Source organism: Pelodiscus sinensis, chromosome 4 (assembly GCF_049634645.1).
Source record: "Pelodiscus sinensis isolate JC-2024 chromosome 4, ASM4963464v1, whole genome shotgun sequence".
NCBI lineage: Eukaryota > Metazoa > Chordata > Testudines > Trionychidae > Pelodiscus > Pelodiscus sinensis.
The window spans coordinates 58,977,394-58,994,321 of NC_134714.1; the positions used below are offsets into that span (position 1 = coordinate 58,977,394).

General features: G+C 41.2%; 1 protein-coding gene across 3 annotated transcripts in view; it reads right to left on the reverse strand.

The window, feature by feature from the left end:
* FMN1 (formin 1) overlaps positions 1–10,583 on the reverse strand; it is a 382,661-nt gene extending 372,078 nt beyond the window's left edge. Inside the window, exon 1 of one of the 3 annotated variants that reach the window (XM_025189464.2) lies at positions 10,261–10,583. The gene's annotated coding sequence lies outside the window, so the exon portion shown is untranslated. The remainder of the gene's footprint in view (positions 1–10,260) is intronic. The other 2 variants (XM_075927043.1, XM_075927044.1) reach the window with 2 other exon arrangements.
* Positions 10,584–16,928: the final 6,345 nt, after the last annotated feature.

Here is a 16,928-nt window from a genome sequence, read left to right on the forward strand (position 1 = left end):
GCAGTACATAGTCAACTTGTGTTGCACCTGAGGTACTTCCACGAGGGAAATGTCCAGGGAATCTGCCAGCCTCTTATACTGGTCCTGAAACCCTGGAGCAATTGAGAAGGAACCGAGGAATGGTTGCGCGAGTGGTGCCACGCATGTGTGCTGGAATGGATGGGAGACAGGCTGCTGTTAAAAAGTTCTGATTATAAGTGCAGGAACACCAAGACACATACAGTGCAGGACCCATTGGAACACTCCTTGAAAAAGAACAGTATTTATATAAAAAAGTTGATATATCAAATCACCCATGTTACTACATTTTAATTTAAGGCATTTAATATAGGTGAGTAAAAAGAAGCAATCAGCTTAAGTCCTGATCCTACAAACACATGTGTGTCTATCTTTAAGACTGTGAAGAGTTCCATTTAACAGATTCATAGCTTACAAAGTCAGAAAAGACCACTGTGATCATTTCATCTGACTTCCTATATAATACTGGCCATAGGACATCCCTGAATTAATGCCTTTTAAAACTAGAAGACCTAATTTGGAAAAATATCCAATCCTGATTTTAAAATTTCAAAGGCTGGAGTATATACCCTGACCCTTGGTAAATTGTTCCCATGGCTAATTACCATGAAACTACTAAAAATATGCACTTTATTTCTAGCTGGAACTTGTCTTTTCTCCAACTATGCAGGAAGAAAGAGAAGTTCAGACTGGAAATAACTGCTTTTATTTGCTAGATTTAAGAGTCCATCATCAAATATTTGTTCTTCATATAAGCAATTATAAACTGTGATCTAGTAATCCCTTAACCTTTTCTTTGTTAAGATAAATAGATTAATTTGCTAGAGTCTGTTACTGTTACACATGTTTTCCAGTCTTTGGATCATTGTAATGGGTCTTCTGTGAAGATTTTCCAATTTATCAACATCCCTCTTGAACTATGGACACCAGAAGTAGATGTAGTGTTCCAGTCAAATAAGAGAGGCAATACAGGCTTCAGAAGGGAACTATGTTATTTTGCTACAGAAAAAACAAGGAGTCTTGTGGCAAACTAACAAATTTATTGGGCACAGGCTTTTGTGAAATACAGCTCACTTCCTCAGATGCTAAACAGAAAAGAAAAAAGGAAGGGACACAGAGATGGGAGTGTGACATCAGCACTAATTAAATCAGAGTGGATGTAGCTCATCTCCAACAGTGATGAGGTGAGAGTACCTGAAAAGGAAATTCCCTATTGTAATGTGAGAAAAACTCCATGTTTCTATTTAAACCTTTTTTCAGGGTGTTAAATTTGCACATGAATTACAGCTGTCACATTCCCATCTCTGTATTCCTTGTTTTTTTCTTTTTTCTTCTTTTCAGCATCTGAGGAAGTAGCCTAATAAAATTTGTTAGTATTTTAAAGAGCTCCTAGTTTCTTTAGAGATAATGTAAACCTCTTCACTACGCCTGAAGATTCCACTTTGAATCTATCTATATTAGCCTTTTTGGTCAGTGTCCCTTATGTGGAGCTGATGTTTATGGGATTATACCCCAAGAACCGTGCAGCTTTGTGAGAATCACTGTTTTCAAGCCCTTCATCTTGTAAATACTGCCTATGTTTTTTGCTCCTAGATGTATAACTTTACATTTACTGTATTAAAACAAATGTCGTTTGCCTGTGTACAGCTAAGAGGTCCAGATCACACTTTATTGGTGACCTATCCTTTCTCTTATTTACCATTCCCCACCTTTGGATCATTTCCAAACTTTTTCAGTGATGATTTTATGTTTTCTTCCAGGTCACTGACAAATATGTAACATAGCATAGGGCCAAGAATCAGTCCTTGTGGGAATCCCATTAAAAACATATTTGTTCAATGATAATTTCTTGTTTACAATTACATTTTGAGACTTACCAGTTACCTAGTTTTTAATCCATTTAATGTGTGCCATGATACTTTTGAATTATTCTAGTTTTTTTTTTAAACCAAAATGTCCTGCAGTGCCAAAACAAATACCTTAGAAAGTCTATGAATATATACATCAATGCTATTACCTTAACTAACCTTGTAATCTCTTAAAATGTTAAGTTCATTAGTCAGGATCTATATTTTATAAAGCCTTCAATTTTTTTTATTAATTGAGCATTATTTGAAGCATCCCTTTATTTTTGCCCAGGATCAATGTCAGGCTGATAAGTCTATAATTACCTAAGTCATGTCATTTATCCTTTAAAATATTACAACATAAGTTTTCTTCAAATCTTCTGAAGCTTCCCGTGTCTTCTGAGAGTTATTGAAAATTAACATTAATGGCCCAGCAAACTCATTGGCCAACGCTTTACAAAATTCTGGAATGTAAGCTATCCAGACATACTGATTCTTAAATGTCTAACTTTAGTAGCTGCTATTTGACATCCCCTTGAATTACTATTGTACAGAGAACTGTTTCATTATATGATTTGACCACATATGTTTTTTTCCCTAAACACAGAACAGGAATATGTGCTGAATATATCAATCTTTTCTACATTATTAATTGACAATTCTATCATTTCAATCTATTAATTGACTGATACTATTTTTAGAATTTTTTGTGCCTAATATACTTAAACTTATTGTAATGCTGCTAAGCAAAATCCTTTTGCTTCCATTATTAATTTTCTACAATTTTGAGCTTCTAATTTATTCTCATTACTACCAATTTCCCAGTCCCCTGATTTCTTAAGGTGACTATTTCTCCTCCACAGCAAGTTGTTTTTTTTAAGCAGTGTGGCCTTTTTTCTTGAATGTGGCATTGTGTAAAATATTCAATAATTCTCAATTATTCATAATTTTTCTGTTTAAATTATTTCTCCCAACTGATCTGGCTCATTACTGTTTTGGCTTTAAAGTCTTTTTTTACAAAGTACCAATTATATATATTTTACTGTGTTGGACTTTATTCTATTTCATCTTTAAGGTGCCACCAGACTTCTTGTGGTTTTGCTGAAACAGACTAACATGGCTACCTCTGAAACATAGTAAAGATGATTAGCTCATGATCACTTGTATCTACGTTATCACTGACTTTTAGTTCTGTGATCAATCTGTCAATATGAGGGCTTATATAGAAATCCCTGATGTTGGATGCAATGCTTCTTAAGTGAGGAAATGGTCATCTATAATGTTTAGAAATTTCAAATATGTTTTAAAGCTGGCAGTTCAAAACCTCCAGCACATGTCACTCAGATTGAAAGTTCCCCAAAGTCACACAGTTTTCCTCTACTTACTATAGATAAGGTGCTTAAGGAGCTGGCCATTCTGTTTCCTAGTATGGTTTGGCAGTCAGCAGCAGACACCAGCTAACATCCCATCTGTTGCTTTATCCATTAAGTTTCTGATTCTTATTTATTATTATGATTCATAAGCATTCAAGATCATTTTCTTCCAGGGTACAAATGACTCAAACAGGTAGTGTCATTTTTGACTGTGTGCCACGCTTCCTGTTTGCTCACTTGTTTCTTCCTAAATAAATTATAACCATTTTGAATGATCCCATCATGTGATTCATTCCACCAGGTTTCAGTAAGCCAACTAATTTGAATTTATGCTCATCAATGAGCAATTCCAATTCCTCATTTGTTGCTCAAGCACCTAATATGAGTGCATTATAAATTAAAGAATTGCTCTACTTCTAATTTTTTCTTTCTTTTCTCCTTAACATGATTTTGTGCTAAGTGAATGCTCATTTGTTCCTTCTTTTTGCCCTCCCCTTTTGTTATTTATTCAAGGCCATCCTGACTTACCAACTTGTGCTCGAGAAGACTGGTTTCTCTTCTACTGAGAAGGAGCCATTCAAAATGTACAGGCCCCTTTCCTTATCAAAGGTAGACCAGTGGCCAACAAAATCAGACCCTTCTACTTGATACAACTCACCTACCAATGGTTCACTTCTAGAATCTTCTGTCTGTCTTAACTCATAGAACAGGACTGGGTCTCCAACAAGATCACTTGGACACTGTCCTTCACCATCAGTCTTCCAAATTCTCTGAAATTGTATATAATTTGGGACATATCTTATGACAGTGTCATTAATGACAATATGCACCGTTAACAGAAGATCGTTGCCCTGAAACCTCATTAGCATACCCAATTTTAAAGTAACATTTGGTTCTGGAAAGACAGCATAATGTTTTATTGTTGACCTGTCCCCTATAGAATGTTCTTGCTATTCTTCTTAGATCAGAAGTACTAACAAAGGAACATCTGTCTTCATTGGACAGTTGAAGATTTTTGATTTTCTTACAGGGGCAACCATTCACCTGTCTGTTTCTTTTGACCCACTGTATTTTCTGCTGGAGCATAGAGTCTACAGCTCTTGAATGCTGGGTTTTCTTTACCAAGGGTCATACTCAATTCAATATATATAGTCCACTGGTGCAGTAGTCCTTCAACAAAGCTACATAAACTTCATGTAAATCAGATTAAGTAGCCAAGTGAATGATGGGAAATCCAGCTAGCTGTGGAGAGCTGCAGATGGAGAAAACTGACACATACTATATGGCTGGCAGATACAGCTGCTTGCACATACATCTGCTTGCACAGGGACTTTTGCAGCACTGCTTCTTGTTCTTTGCTCTTTGATCCTCCCAGTCAGGAGAGGCCCCAGGAGTTGCTACATCTCTGACATGCACAGACAGTAACCTGAGAAGGTCTTGATAAGCTTTACCTGACCACCTGTCCAAGTGAATAGAGAATGCTATCCAAAGGGATCTAGCTACCTCTGCAGCACCAGAGAGCTGTACAATCTGCTTTTGTAGAAGAAAGTTCAGCAGAGTAGGGCATGAGTTGTGGACCTGATCAAGAATAATAATGGTAAACAGTTTCCTGGTAATGTTTTCTTGGTGTGGAGAGACAATAGTATTCAAAAGTGTGTTATTCAATTGACACACCAGCCACTAGATTGTGCTTATCCCTAAATGACTCAATGAAGACACATGAAAGTACAGGGAGCTTGTCAGCCACCATCAGCAAATGCCAGCAAAAAAAAGTAACGGTGAGTGAAGATAACAACAAGTGAAGTGGAAATAAAGGAATAAGTACATTGTTGCAATCCTAATGAAATAATATACACAGCTAGGGCTCATACTCCAATCACTGAGTCCAAAAAACATAAGTGAATTAGCACTTTGACAGCTGTAAGACACAGGTTAAAAAACTCCTTATTTCCTATTAAAAAAGATCTTTGGCCCCTTTATTTCACTGCTTATTAAAGTAACAAAAAGAAGTCAATAGAATGAAGTCTACAAACACAAATTATGTAGTTGACTAAGTGTGATCAAATACACACTTAAGTAATAAGATCAGCGCTTAGCTCATTCAACAGAAGAATTGTCTAACAAGAACATGTTCCTGCCAAAATGGATGAAGCGCAATTAAAGCTATCAAACACATTTCTGGAAGTTCTAGAGAGTTCAGGGGGAAAGTAATACTTGGAAGAGGTAGTACTAGAAGTACCTACAGAAATAGGGATATTTTCCACTGAGCACTTTTGCTCTATACTTAATATATTTTCTTTAAGTCAGAAAGATGGCTCATCTTAGAACCTTAAATTAAAAAAAATACTGTACTCAAAATTATTCTCTCTAACTTCCCCCTTATTTCCTCCCCTAAATAGTAATTTTGTTTATTGCATTTACTTTACAGCCTTGGGTTCTGATCCTCTATAAATTTATGTACATAAGTATCTGCAGAATTTAGGAAATATTTTCTTATTAAAGACTTATACATGTAAATGAGATATTAACCCTTTACATCAGTAGTAATATCTGAAAGGCTGAAGTGTTCTTTGGCATTGGGGCTGGGGGACTGCCATTCTTTGTCTACTTGACAACAGAAAACAATACATCAACTTTCTCATTCTCTGAGTGGATCTGGTGACATTTCCCATATCTTTGCAACATTAAAGGTTCCAGTAATTTTATAGGAGTTTATACTTTATGATGTTATTAATTTATTTCAAGAAAGCTAATGTTTCCGAATAACTCATTAGCCTTCATACTTCTGCACTCTCCCTTGTAGCCTCATCTAGTTGTGCAGCTTCTAAAGAGTTTGGGCTTCCTTCTGTGCACACTGCTAGTCTGCGCGCACAGGGACTACCAGAGCTCCTGCAGATTTTGTAAAGGGGAGGGGACTGAGATAAAGCTCTGCAGTAGGATGATAAGTCACCTATGTCTGCTTCTTTTTGAAGTGTTCAGCTGAGAAGTGTTTCTAGTATATTCTCATTTTCCTTTCAAACATTTGACTAAATGTTGGGGCATAAAATTTACAAAAGTATTTTACAGGCAGTCCCCGACTTACGCGGATCCGACTTACGTCGGATCCGCACTTACGAACGGGGCTTTCTCGCCCCGGCGGTCGGGGCGAGAAAGCCCCGTTAGTAAGCTGCTCTGGAGCCCCTGGTCTGCTGGAGACCATCTCCAGCAGACCAGGGGCACCGGGCGGGTTCCCGCGCTTCTGAGGCTTTGCCAGAGCAAAGCCTCAGAGGCGCGGGGAACCGCCGCTGCTGCCGCTTCAGTCTGGGTGCTTGTGGTCTGCTGGGGACGGTCCCCAGCAGACCACAGGCACCCGGACTGAAGCCGCAGCCGCGGGGGGGTCCCGCGCCTCTGAGGCTTTGCCAGAGCAAAGCCTCAGAGGCGCGGGGAACCGCCGCTGCTGCCGCTTCAGTCTGGGTGCCTGTGGTCTGCTGGGGACCGTCCCCAGCAGACCACAGGCACCGGGACTGAAGCCGCAGCCGGGGCGGGGTCCCTCGCCTCTGAGGCTTTGCCAGAGCAAAGCCTCAGAGGCGCAGCACCCCGCTGCCACTGCGGCTCTGCTCCCCATGTCCCTGGTCTGCTGGGGGGGGGGGCGCAGCTAGTGTGTCCCCCCCCCCCCCCAGCAGACCAGGCTTTTGTTTTGGACTCTGGGGCAGAGCAGCTGGGGCGCTGCCGATTGGTCCTGCAGCTCCCGCTCTGGGCACTACTGGACCAACCCGGCAGCACCCCAGCTGCTCTGCCCCAGGTCCTGATTCAGCCGCTGCTGGTCAGTTTCAGCAGCGGCTGAATCAGGACGCCTGGGGCAGAGCAGATGGGGTGCTGCTGGGTTGGTCCAGTAGCACCGAGGAGCGGCGCTACTGGAGCAACCTAGCAGCACCCCAGCTGCTCTGCCCCAGGCGTCCCCAAGTCAGCTTCTGCTGAAACTGACCAGTGCTGACTACAGGAAGCCCCAGGCAGAGTTGCTCTGCCCCGGGCTTCCTGGAATCAGCTGCTGGTCAGTTTCAGCAGCAGCTGACTTGGGGACGCCTGGGGTTCTTAAGTTGATTCTGTATGTAAGTCAGAACTGGCGGTCAGTTTCAGCAGTGTCTGAATCTGGACGCCAGTTCCGACTTACATACAGATTCAACTTAAGAACAATCCTACAGTCCCTATCTTGTACATAACCCAGGGACTGCCTGTACTTTTATCCATGCTTCTATAAGTATACTTTCAAGAGTATTAAGAAACCCTATGTCAGTTGCTAACTTTTCACTATCCAAAACAATGTGCAGTCCTGCAGTATCTTAGGCTACGTCTAGACTGCAAGCCTCTTTAGAAAAACAAGTACTTTTCGAAAAGCAAGCCGCTTTTTTGAAAGAGAGCACCGAGGCAGTCTGGATGCTCTCTTTTAAAAAAAGCAGTTTGCATTACATAGCACCTTTTTTCAAAAGAACACTTTCCAAAAAAGGTATTATTCCTCATAAAACGAGGTTTTCCACGGTTGAAAAAACTGACGCACTCTTTCAATTTACTTTCGAAAGAATGTGTCTGCAGTCTAGACACAGGTAAAGATTTTTTGAAAAAAGGCCACTTTTTTCGAAAAATCCCTGTAGTATAACACACTCTTAGGGTATGTCTACACTACCCTCCTAGCTCGAACTAGGAGGGTAATGTAGGCATACCGCACTTGCAAATGAAGCCCGGGATTTGAATTTCCCGGGCTTCATTTGCATAAGCGGGGAGCCGCCATTTTTAAAACCCCGCTGGTTCGAACCCCGTGCAGCGCGGCTACACGGGGCACGAACTAGGTAGTTCGAACTAGGCTTCCTAGTTCGAACTACCGTTACTCCTCGTGGAATGAGGAGTAACGGTAGTTCAAACTAGGAAGCCTAGTTCGAACTACCTAGTTCGTGCCCCGTGTAGCCGCGCTGCACGGGGTTCGAACCAGCGGGGTTTTAAAAATGGCGGCTCCCCGCTTATGCAAATGAAGCCCGGGAAATTCAAATCCCGGGCTTCATTTGCAAGTGCGGTATGCCTACATTACCCTCCTAGTTCGAACTAGCAGGGTAGTGTACACATACCCTTAGAAACTAACAAATATATCATGAGCTTTCATGAGTTAAAACCTACTTCATCAGATGAGTTGGAGTGGAAATTATAGAATCCAGTACATATAGATAACAGCAAAAGCAGTTACTTGTCAATTGTAGGGGCAGTGTTAATGATGCTAATTGAGCCAGGCTGGATGTGTCCAAGTCACAACTTTTGATGTGTAAATGCAAATATCAAAGGCAGGGAAATTGCCTTTTGTAGTGCATTAACCATTTAAGATCTTCACTCAAGCCCAAGTTGATAGTGTTAAATTTGTAAATGAATTCCAAGTTCAGCAAGCTCCCTCTATAATCTGGTGATAAAATACCTTTGTAGAAGAATGGCTCCTTTTAAATACATTATTGAATATCCAAGGAGGTTAAAATGTTCCCCTACAGGTTTGTGTGTGTTACCATCCAGAAACTACGTAGTTAATTGAACCAGGCACACATAGGTGTGCACTTTTTGAACAAATATTGAGAAATGTACTGCAGGTGCACAGAACTTGATTTCCAAGAATGCATATATCAGTGAAGTAAAAATGAACTTTCCCTGGAACCTTATAAGATACCTCTCAAAGAGAATCAATTTCATACCAAATATCAACTTCCCAGACCCATACATTTTTACTGGAAAGCTGTTAAAAAAGATTTTATTTTCAAATAAAGTAAACCAACACTTCTGCATCCCTCAACCTAACTCTTATACTTGCTTGTGTTACTGTGACAAAACTTGTTGGTATGTTATGCAAGTATACCATTACATTTAAAACTTGGCACATGCATTGCGCTTCTCAAAGTGTACTATACTCTATTGTATAATAGATACTCTACCATGGCTCAGTACATTAGACAGGATTTTGGAAATCTTTTCCCACTGTTTGTTGATTCAATTATTGAGTAAAACATTGGTTTTCATTATTTCAACTTTTTACATAGATTGGGCCTAAAAAGCAGGAAAGTATTGTTACTTCCAACACTAACAGAGGCTTCACAGAGGAGGAGACTCATAAGTGAATTGCCTATCATGACAGAATGGCTGAGCTAGGATAGTAGTTTGGGCATTCCTGGTCCCCAGATCAATGCTCTATCCACCGAAACAACGTCTAAACCCAATACATTGAGCCTAGGAAAGAAGAATCTATTTAATTGCTTACATACATGCTTTGACATGTGTGTTTTAGGTGGAGCGCAGGGTAGAGAGATGATAATCTTTTGCCAATAAATGGTGGATGAACACAGGGCTGAGGTAAGATTTTCTGTGGATATTTTTTGCCTCTTAATTAAAAAAAAAATAGAGAACACAAAAAACCTTACATATAATTCTACACAGTACAGAGTTGAGTGCCCTCCTATTTTCTGAAGTGACTCGACTCCCTAGGCTCTGAGGGTAACAGATTGATTGAACACTGTAAACATGAATCATGTGCCTTCTAGTCACCCACCCACCCTCTCCAGTTCATGAAGGGATTTGCAGGCATCAAAGCCAGCTACAGGGAGAACTTGTAACCACCCCTCATTCCTAGCCCTGCTGCATGCGTCTTGCAGCATGAGACCGGGAGAAAGGGAAAGGGGCCTCGTACAATTCGGAGAGTTTTCAGACACAAACACAAATAACCCAGCGACATCTTGCCCGAGCGCTGCTGGTAGGCGGTGGGGAGACGCTAACAGGGCTGCAAAGGAAACGGATAAAGGCAAGGGAGCGATCACCGCTTCGGTCTCAGCCCAGCAGCTATTTATAAAGCAGCAGCAGGAGAGCGCGGGCAGGAAAGACACCCCCACCCCCCTCCCCGCCCGCTTTCTGCGCTCAGAGGGAGATGGAGAATAAACCTGAAGTTTTTTCCGCCCGGGTGGGCGGCTTTCCGCTGGGGCAGGAGGAGACGCAGGCGGACTGCCGGACAAACGCAGGGTTGTTACCTTGCAGGAGGCGCAGCCCGCGGCTGGGCTGTGGCTGCAGGTGCAGAGAGATGCTGGCCCGTCCCGCGGCTGCGGCGGCTGCCCCCGCGCTAATCCCGCCGCTCTCCTCTGGCTGCCCGTCGCCGCCGCCGCCTGGCATTTAAAGCCGCTCGGCTTCCGGGCTCCTTCGCAGCCAAGGATCCCGCGCGGGGCTGCCGGGGCAGCTGCCGCAAGCCTCCGGCTCCTGGCTTGCTGCGGGAGCCAAGCGGCGCAGCAGTGGATGGGGCCCGGGCGACAGCTGCAGCCAAAATCACCGAAACAAGAGTGCTGAGGAGTGATGACCCCCCAGGGCAGAGCAGCCCCTTCCCGCTCCCCCCCCCCCCTTCAGTGGCTCTTTGCCCGCCAGGGAATGTCCATCGCCACCTCTTTCCCCTCCCTGTCTTAACCCCCCCGCCAATAAACGCGCGTGTGGGGTGTGGTATTCTCTGGCCCTGGGAAAGTCACTGTTCCTGCGGTTGGCTGTTAAGAGTCCACGGCAGAAACCGGATTCTCCTGCAAAGTCTGGGCTTCTCATGCAATGGGCTCCAGGAGGGCTAGTTCTGTCTTGAGCATCCAGGACCCCCAGGCCAGACCTACAGCCAATGGCAGCTAGATCAGATCAGTGAAATAGGGCTTTTAACGAGATGAACGCCACTTCGGAATTTGCAACATCAACAAAAATGATCATGTCCCAGCCATCTGACTTGCTTTCTGTACAAAAAGAACAGCATAGGCACTTCCTAACACTCACAGTTACAAGAGCCAGCCTTACATTTATTTTCAACCCCAACATGTGGATTTCCTGAGGATCGTTTTTGCATCTTCATTTAAAAAAATAGAGAAAACAAAAAATCTTACATATAAAGCTCTTCACAGTAGAGTACCCTCCTATTTTCTAAAGTGACTCCAAAACCCTAGGGGAGCCGAATTTGTTTAGGCTAAAGAATCTATCTTCATACCTGAAAATCTTGCTGATATTGTTCATTGAAATACTCAGTTCTGGGGTAAAGCAGGGAAGAAACAAAAGTCATTATTGTGTTACACACAGGATTCATAAAGAAATTCAGGCCACATCTACATTACAAGGTTTTTGCGTCAAAACAGCCGTTTTGGTGCAAAAACTGGCAAAGCATCCACACCTCAAATGCGCTTTTGCACAAGAAAATTGGTAGAACATAGGGCTTTTTGTGGTACAGTTATTCCTCTCCCCACAAGGAATAACTCCCTTTTTGTGCAAGAGTTTTTGGGTATAAAGGCAAGTGTGAATGCTCTGCAGGGAAAAAGCACAGGTGCTCTCATGGCCATTCTGTGAATGGCAAATCAGAGTTTTCTTGTGCAAGAGTGTCCATGCAGTGTGGACGCTCTCTTGTGTAAAAGCGCATTGCAAAAGCGATGCACTTTGAGGTGTGGACGGGTTTTTGCGGAAGATGTTTTTGCACAAAAACTTTTACGCAAAGGCTTCTTCCGCAATAATCCTGCAATGTAGACGAAGCCTCAATGTATAAATACTGCAATGAACTTACTGCCTGCTGTAAGTCATTTTACAATTTGGGTAGAAAAAAAATAGTATTTTGATCACAGTCATGTTTGAAGATTATTGTAAATGTTACAATGAAATCGCATGATTAGGGAAAATGTAGCATCTCTTTGTAACTACACATGTGGTTCTGAAGAGATTCGTTAAACAAGATTCCAACTTCAAAGGTCAATAACTTAAGGAAGCATGGGGGAGCTACAAAGCAGCTTTTAATATGTCACAGACAGATCTTTCATGAATACAATTAAATCTTAAAATAATTAGTAATAATTAAAATGCCATTTGCTTACCATCTCTACCTAAAATTCTTGAGATTTTTGTTCTTTTTAAACTTCTTTCCATTGCTACAGATAATCTTTAAGGTTGTAGAAGCTCTAGTTTGCTCATGTTTTACTTTACATCTCTCATTCAAGAACTATAAATTTACAGAACCTTGTCAATAACATCACATTTACACATCAGTCATAATCAGAGACAGATACTGAGAAAAGAATGGAAAACAGAAAAATAAGTTCTAAGTATTTTGAGAAGCTGCAGCAGTTCACTTTTTTTTAAAATAGTTCTCTCAAAGGGAGATGAATGATTACAGTTTGTTAATCATTTCACTTTGTGTGTGCATTTTCACTCTGATAAGGAAACATAGGAAAAACTGTGTGTGTAAAACGAACAACCTTAAATGATTATGTCAATCTGCAATGTAGGGCACATGGAGAGCAAAACCTAATCTCTGAGAGGTTTCCACTTCATCTGCACTCATCAGTATAATCAGCTTTTCATCTTGACATAGGATAAATGTAACGAGCCTGCTGCTTCTTTTACCCTACAGAGATAGCTACTGTAGATTTGTATGAAACAAAAATGTACAGACTTTGAGAGGAAGGGTCTTGCTTAAATTCCCTGAAACTATCCAGTCCTTAGGAAGAATTAAAAGTTTATGTCTTCTGCCTTTTGAGTTCCTACACAGATTTTATATGTAATGAAAGATTTTCATATTTAATATGGCAGCTAAGCCACCTTCTGATGAACCAATTCTCACTGTTAGCTGAGCTATACTTTTATTATTCTGAAACAAAATACAGGACTATGTAGCACTTTAAAGACTAACAAGATGGTTTATTAGATGATGAGCTTTCGTGGGCCAGACCCAGTTCCTCAGATCAAATAGTGGAAGAAAATAGTTACAACCATATATACCAAAGGATACAATTAAAAAAATGAACACATATGAAAAGGACAAATCAAATTTCAGAACAGAAGGCGGGTGTGGGGGGTGGGGGGGGAGGTAAATGTCTGTGAGCTAATGTTATTAGAGGTGATAACTGGGGAAGCTATCTTTGTAATGTGTAAGATAACTAGAGTCTTTGTTAAGACCCCGGTGTAAAGTGTCAAATTTTAGCATGAATAACAGTGCAGAGGATTCCCTTTCAAGTGCAGTTTTAAAAGGCTTTTGAAGCAGGATGCAGGTAATTAAGTCGTTGAGACAATGTCCTTTCTGGTTGAAATGGCAAGAAACTGTTTTTTCTTTGTGATCCTGTCTAATATCTGTTTTGTGGGCATTGATCCTTTGGCGAAGTGTCTGAGATGTTTGTCCAATGTACACAGCGGACGGACACTTTCGGCACATGATAACATAAATTATATTTCTGGATGCGCAGGAATATGTGTTCTTGATCTTATAACTCACTTGGTTAGGTCCAATAATGGTATCAGCAGATACAACATATTCACTCTGCTGATACCATTATTGGACCTAACCAAGTGAGTTATAAGATCAAGAACACATATTCCTGCGCATCCAGAAATATAATTTATGCTATCATGTGCCGAAAGTGTCCGTCCGCTATGTACATTGGACAAACGTCTCAGACACTTCGCCAAAGGATCAATGCCCACAAAACAGATATTAGACAGGATCACAAAGAAAAAACAGTTTCTTGCCATTTCAACCAGAAAGGACATTGTCTCAACGACTTAATTACCTGCATCCTGCTTCAAAAGCCTTTTAAAACTGCACTTGAAAGAGAATCCTCTGGCCCACGAAAGCTCATCATCTAATAAACCATCTTGTTAGTCTTTAAAGTGCTACATAGTCGTGTATTTTGTTTCAGCTACCCTAGACTAACACGGCTACATTTCTATCACTATTTTATTATTCTGTTACTCTGACAGGAAACATTGGTACTTACTGCTCAAAGAAGAATTCAGCTACATTCATAAAGATTAACAACTTCTGTTCAGTGCAAATAATTGGGGTGTTTATACAGTTGTATTGCTTAGCTCAACTGAGTACACAAGAGTTCCTACACTTGGAAATACTGAAGATTTAGAGCAGGAGAATGAGAAAGTGTTTCCTTTACATACTGCTCCTTTCCTTGAAGAATAACTAAAGTGTTTTGGAAGGGTGACAGAGCCACAGTTCACAATGCATAACAAACAATTTCACATTAACACACACTACTTCTCCAAAGAAAGAAGTGATGTCTACACTGTGAAAATACTAGGGAACAGTAAAAATAATTCAGATGACACATTCTACACAAAATCTACCAAGGGGATTATCTACTTATGATGTTCCAGAAAGGATCTGAGGCAGGGACTCAAAGTCAAAGTTATTGCAGAAAGGGACATGCCCATGTCAAAGACTCCTTTTACAGCCTCTATTCTTCCACTGAGTTTCTCTCCCTCTACTTTCAGAGTCTTGAGGAATGGACTCAAGGTCAGATTTCTGGACCAAGGTCAGGATGGTATCAGGTCAGAGCAAGGGGAAGAATCCAAGTCAGAGCCAACATTGATGCTAGGAGCAGAATCAATCATGGCAGCTCACCTACGCACTTCATGATACACCTGTGGGCTTTTATAGAGCCAAAAGGCCAATGAGGAGTATCTCAAGAAGCTGCCGAATCAGGTATCTCAGGCAAGGACTTCCCACAATGTACATCTGTGATGTGTAAGTGGCTGGGAACAACTAGCAGTGTGGAGCAACTGTTACCTGGCTGTTCTGTAAACCCAACTTTGAGTACTATTGCTCCTTATAGCTACTAATGGGTTCTGAATGTTTGAGTTGTACAATTGGGCTACGTCTACACGGGCCCCTTCTTCGGAAGGGGCATGCTAATTTTGAAAGTGGGAACAGGGAAATCCGCGGGGGATTTAAATATCCCCCACGGGATTTAAATAAACATGTCCGCCGCTTTTTTTCTGGCTTGGGGAAAAGCCGGAAAAAAGCGTCTAGACTGGCCCGATCCTCCGGAATAAAGCCCTATTCCGGAGGATCTCTTATTCCTACTTCCCCATTCCCACTTTCAAAATTAGCATGCCCCTTCCGAAGAAGGGGCCAGTGTAGATGTAGCCTTGTACTGTTGCTGAATAACCATGATTCAATTGTGGTATGATGGTTATGACAATGTCAGTGGGAATTGAATCATGGACTTCTGGCTATAACAACGTGAGCTGCCACTGCCTGAGTTAAAGACCTTGAATCCATAGCTCAAAACTTAGCAGACTCAGCTCTGTATGGATGATAGCCATATGTATAGTTCATATCTTGAGTTTTTTCACATTTCTGAATAATGGTCAATTTCTGCTATATCTTGACAAAATGTAAGAGTTTACACAATCTGCTGCACTAAATACTGTGAATGTGTAAGATGGAGAGTGAGGGTGGGGAAGAGGATGGATAGCACTGCATGATCCAGTCACATCACCTACCTATATTGAATTGATCATATGAGCTTGAGATCAACACAGACATTTATAAGTTAAAGTAGAACATTTATGTAACTCTAAAACACAGAGAGTTTTATACACTAATACTTACTAAAAATAAACTTATTACAACACATTCATGTGATCCTGTTCTCTTTAAAATACCAGCACTTATCACAGGACACAGCAACAGTAAGTACAGATTTTAAAAAACCAAACAAATAAGACTAAGAGAAAGAGCAAAATGAACAAAGACATTAAGAAGAAGAAAACTATGAAACAGAATTGGCTGACTATTAAATGCAATATGCAAACATTTGGAGTGGTTTTTAAAAATTCAATTTAACTTAGCATTGTTATAGTCTATGCCTTATATTAAGGTTGTTCAATGCTTCCTATTTACAAGACAGCTTATAACTCTGCCAAAATGTAACCATTTAGGCTGAAATTTTCTACATTGTCAGCCTTAGTCTGATTTTTTTCCTGAAAGTTTTAGCCAAAATGATTGAGTCAGTGCCAAAACCAAGGGTAAATAATATATTGTTTTGCCCAAATTAAAAAAAAAATTGAGACCTTTTCTTTGAACATCAATAACACCCCATGCTTTGGAGGAGTGCCTTGAAATGTGGCAGGTAGATTTACCATCCTCCAAAACCTGCCAAGTTATAAGCCTTTAAAAATTCACACTCAGTAGAGCACTGCTAGAGCCTAACATCTAACTCTCTTGTGCTGACCAGAGATGTGTCATCTCTGTAGAGCAACTGAAGCTTTGTCTAAACTAGACCAGGCAGGTTGCATTAAGGAATGTCATCCAACTACACAAAATGCATGTACACGGTAGGAGCCAATGGGAGCACATGTTCCTGTTGGCTTCCCTTTCTCCTTGCAGAAGGAGGAGTACAGGATGCCAACTGAAGCTGCTCTCAGCGTTCATTTTGGGGGTCTACACTAGACCTGTAAATCAAATGCTAGAAGATAGGCCTCCAGAGTGTTGATCTTCTCAGAGGTGTACACATACTCTGAGTGTGCTGTAGCCGAGGACTACAGGGAGTCAGGGAGTATATCTACACTGCAATAAGAACCCAGGGCATAGCCATGGTTGACCAAGGTCAGCGGATTCAGACTGAAGGTCTATAAAATTGCATTGTAGACATTTGGGCTTGGGTCTTTAGTAGATCCTCTAAATCAAACTCTGGAAGCTTGACTATTGCTACGATTACCTTCCTGGTAGTGAAGACATGGCCTAAGCCATACAGTCCTTCAAAACAGCAAATTAAGGTGTTGGTTTTGGGGGAGGGTAGGGGTAAGGAGAAGAAATCCCTGTATCTACAACTCATTTTACTTATGACATTGTAATGATATGCATGTGTATCTTTTGTGCAAAGGCACATACCAGTATAGACGCTCT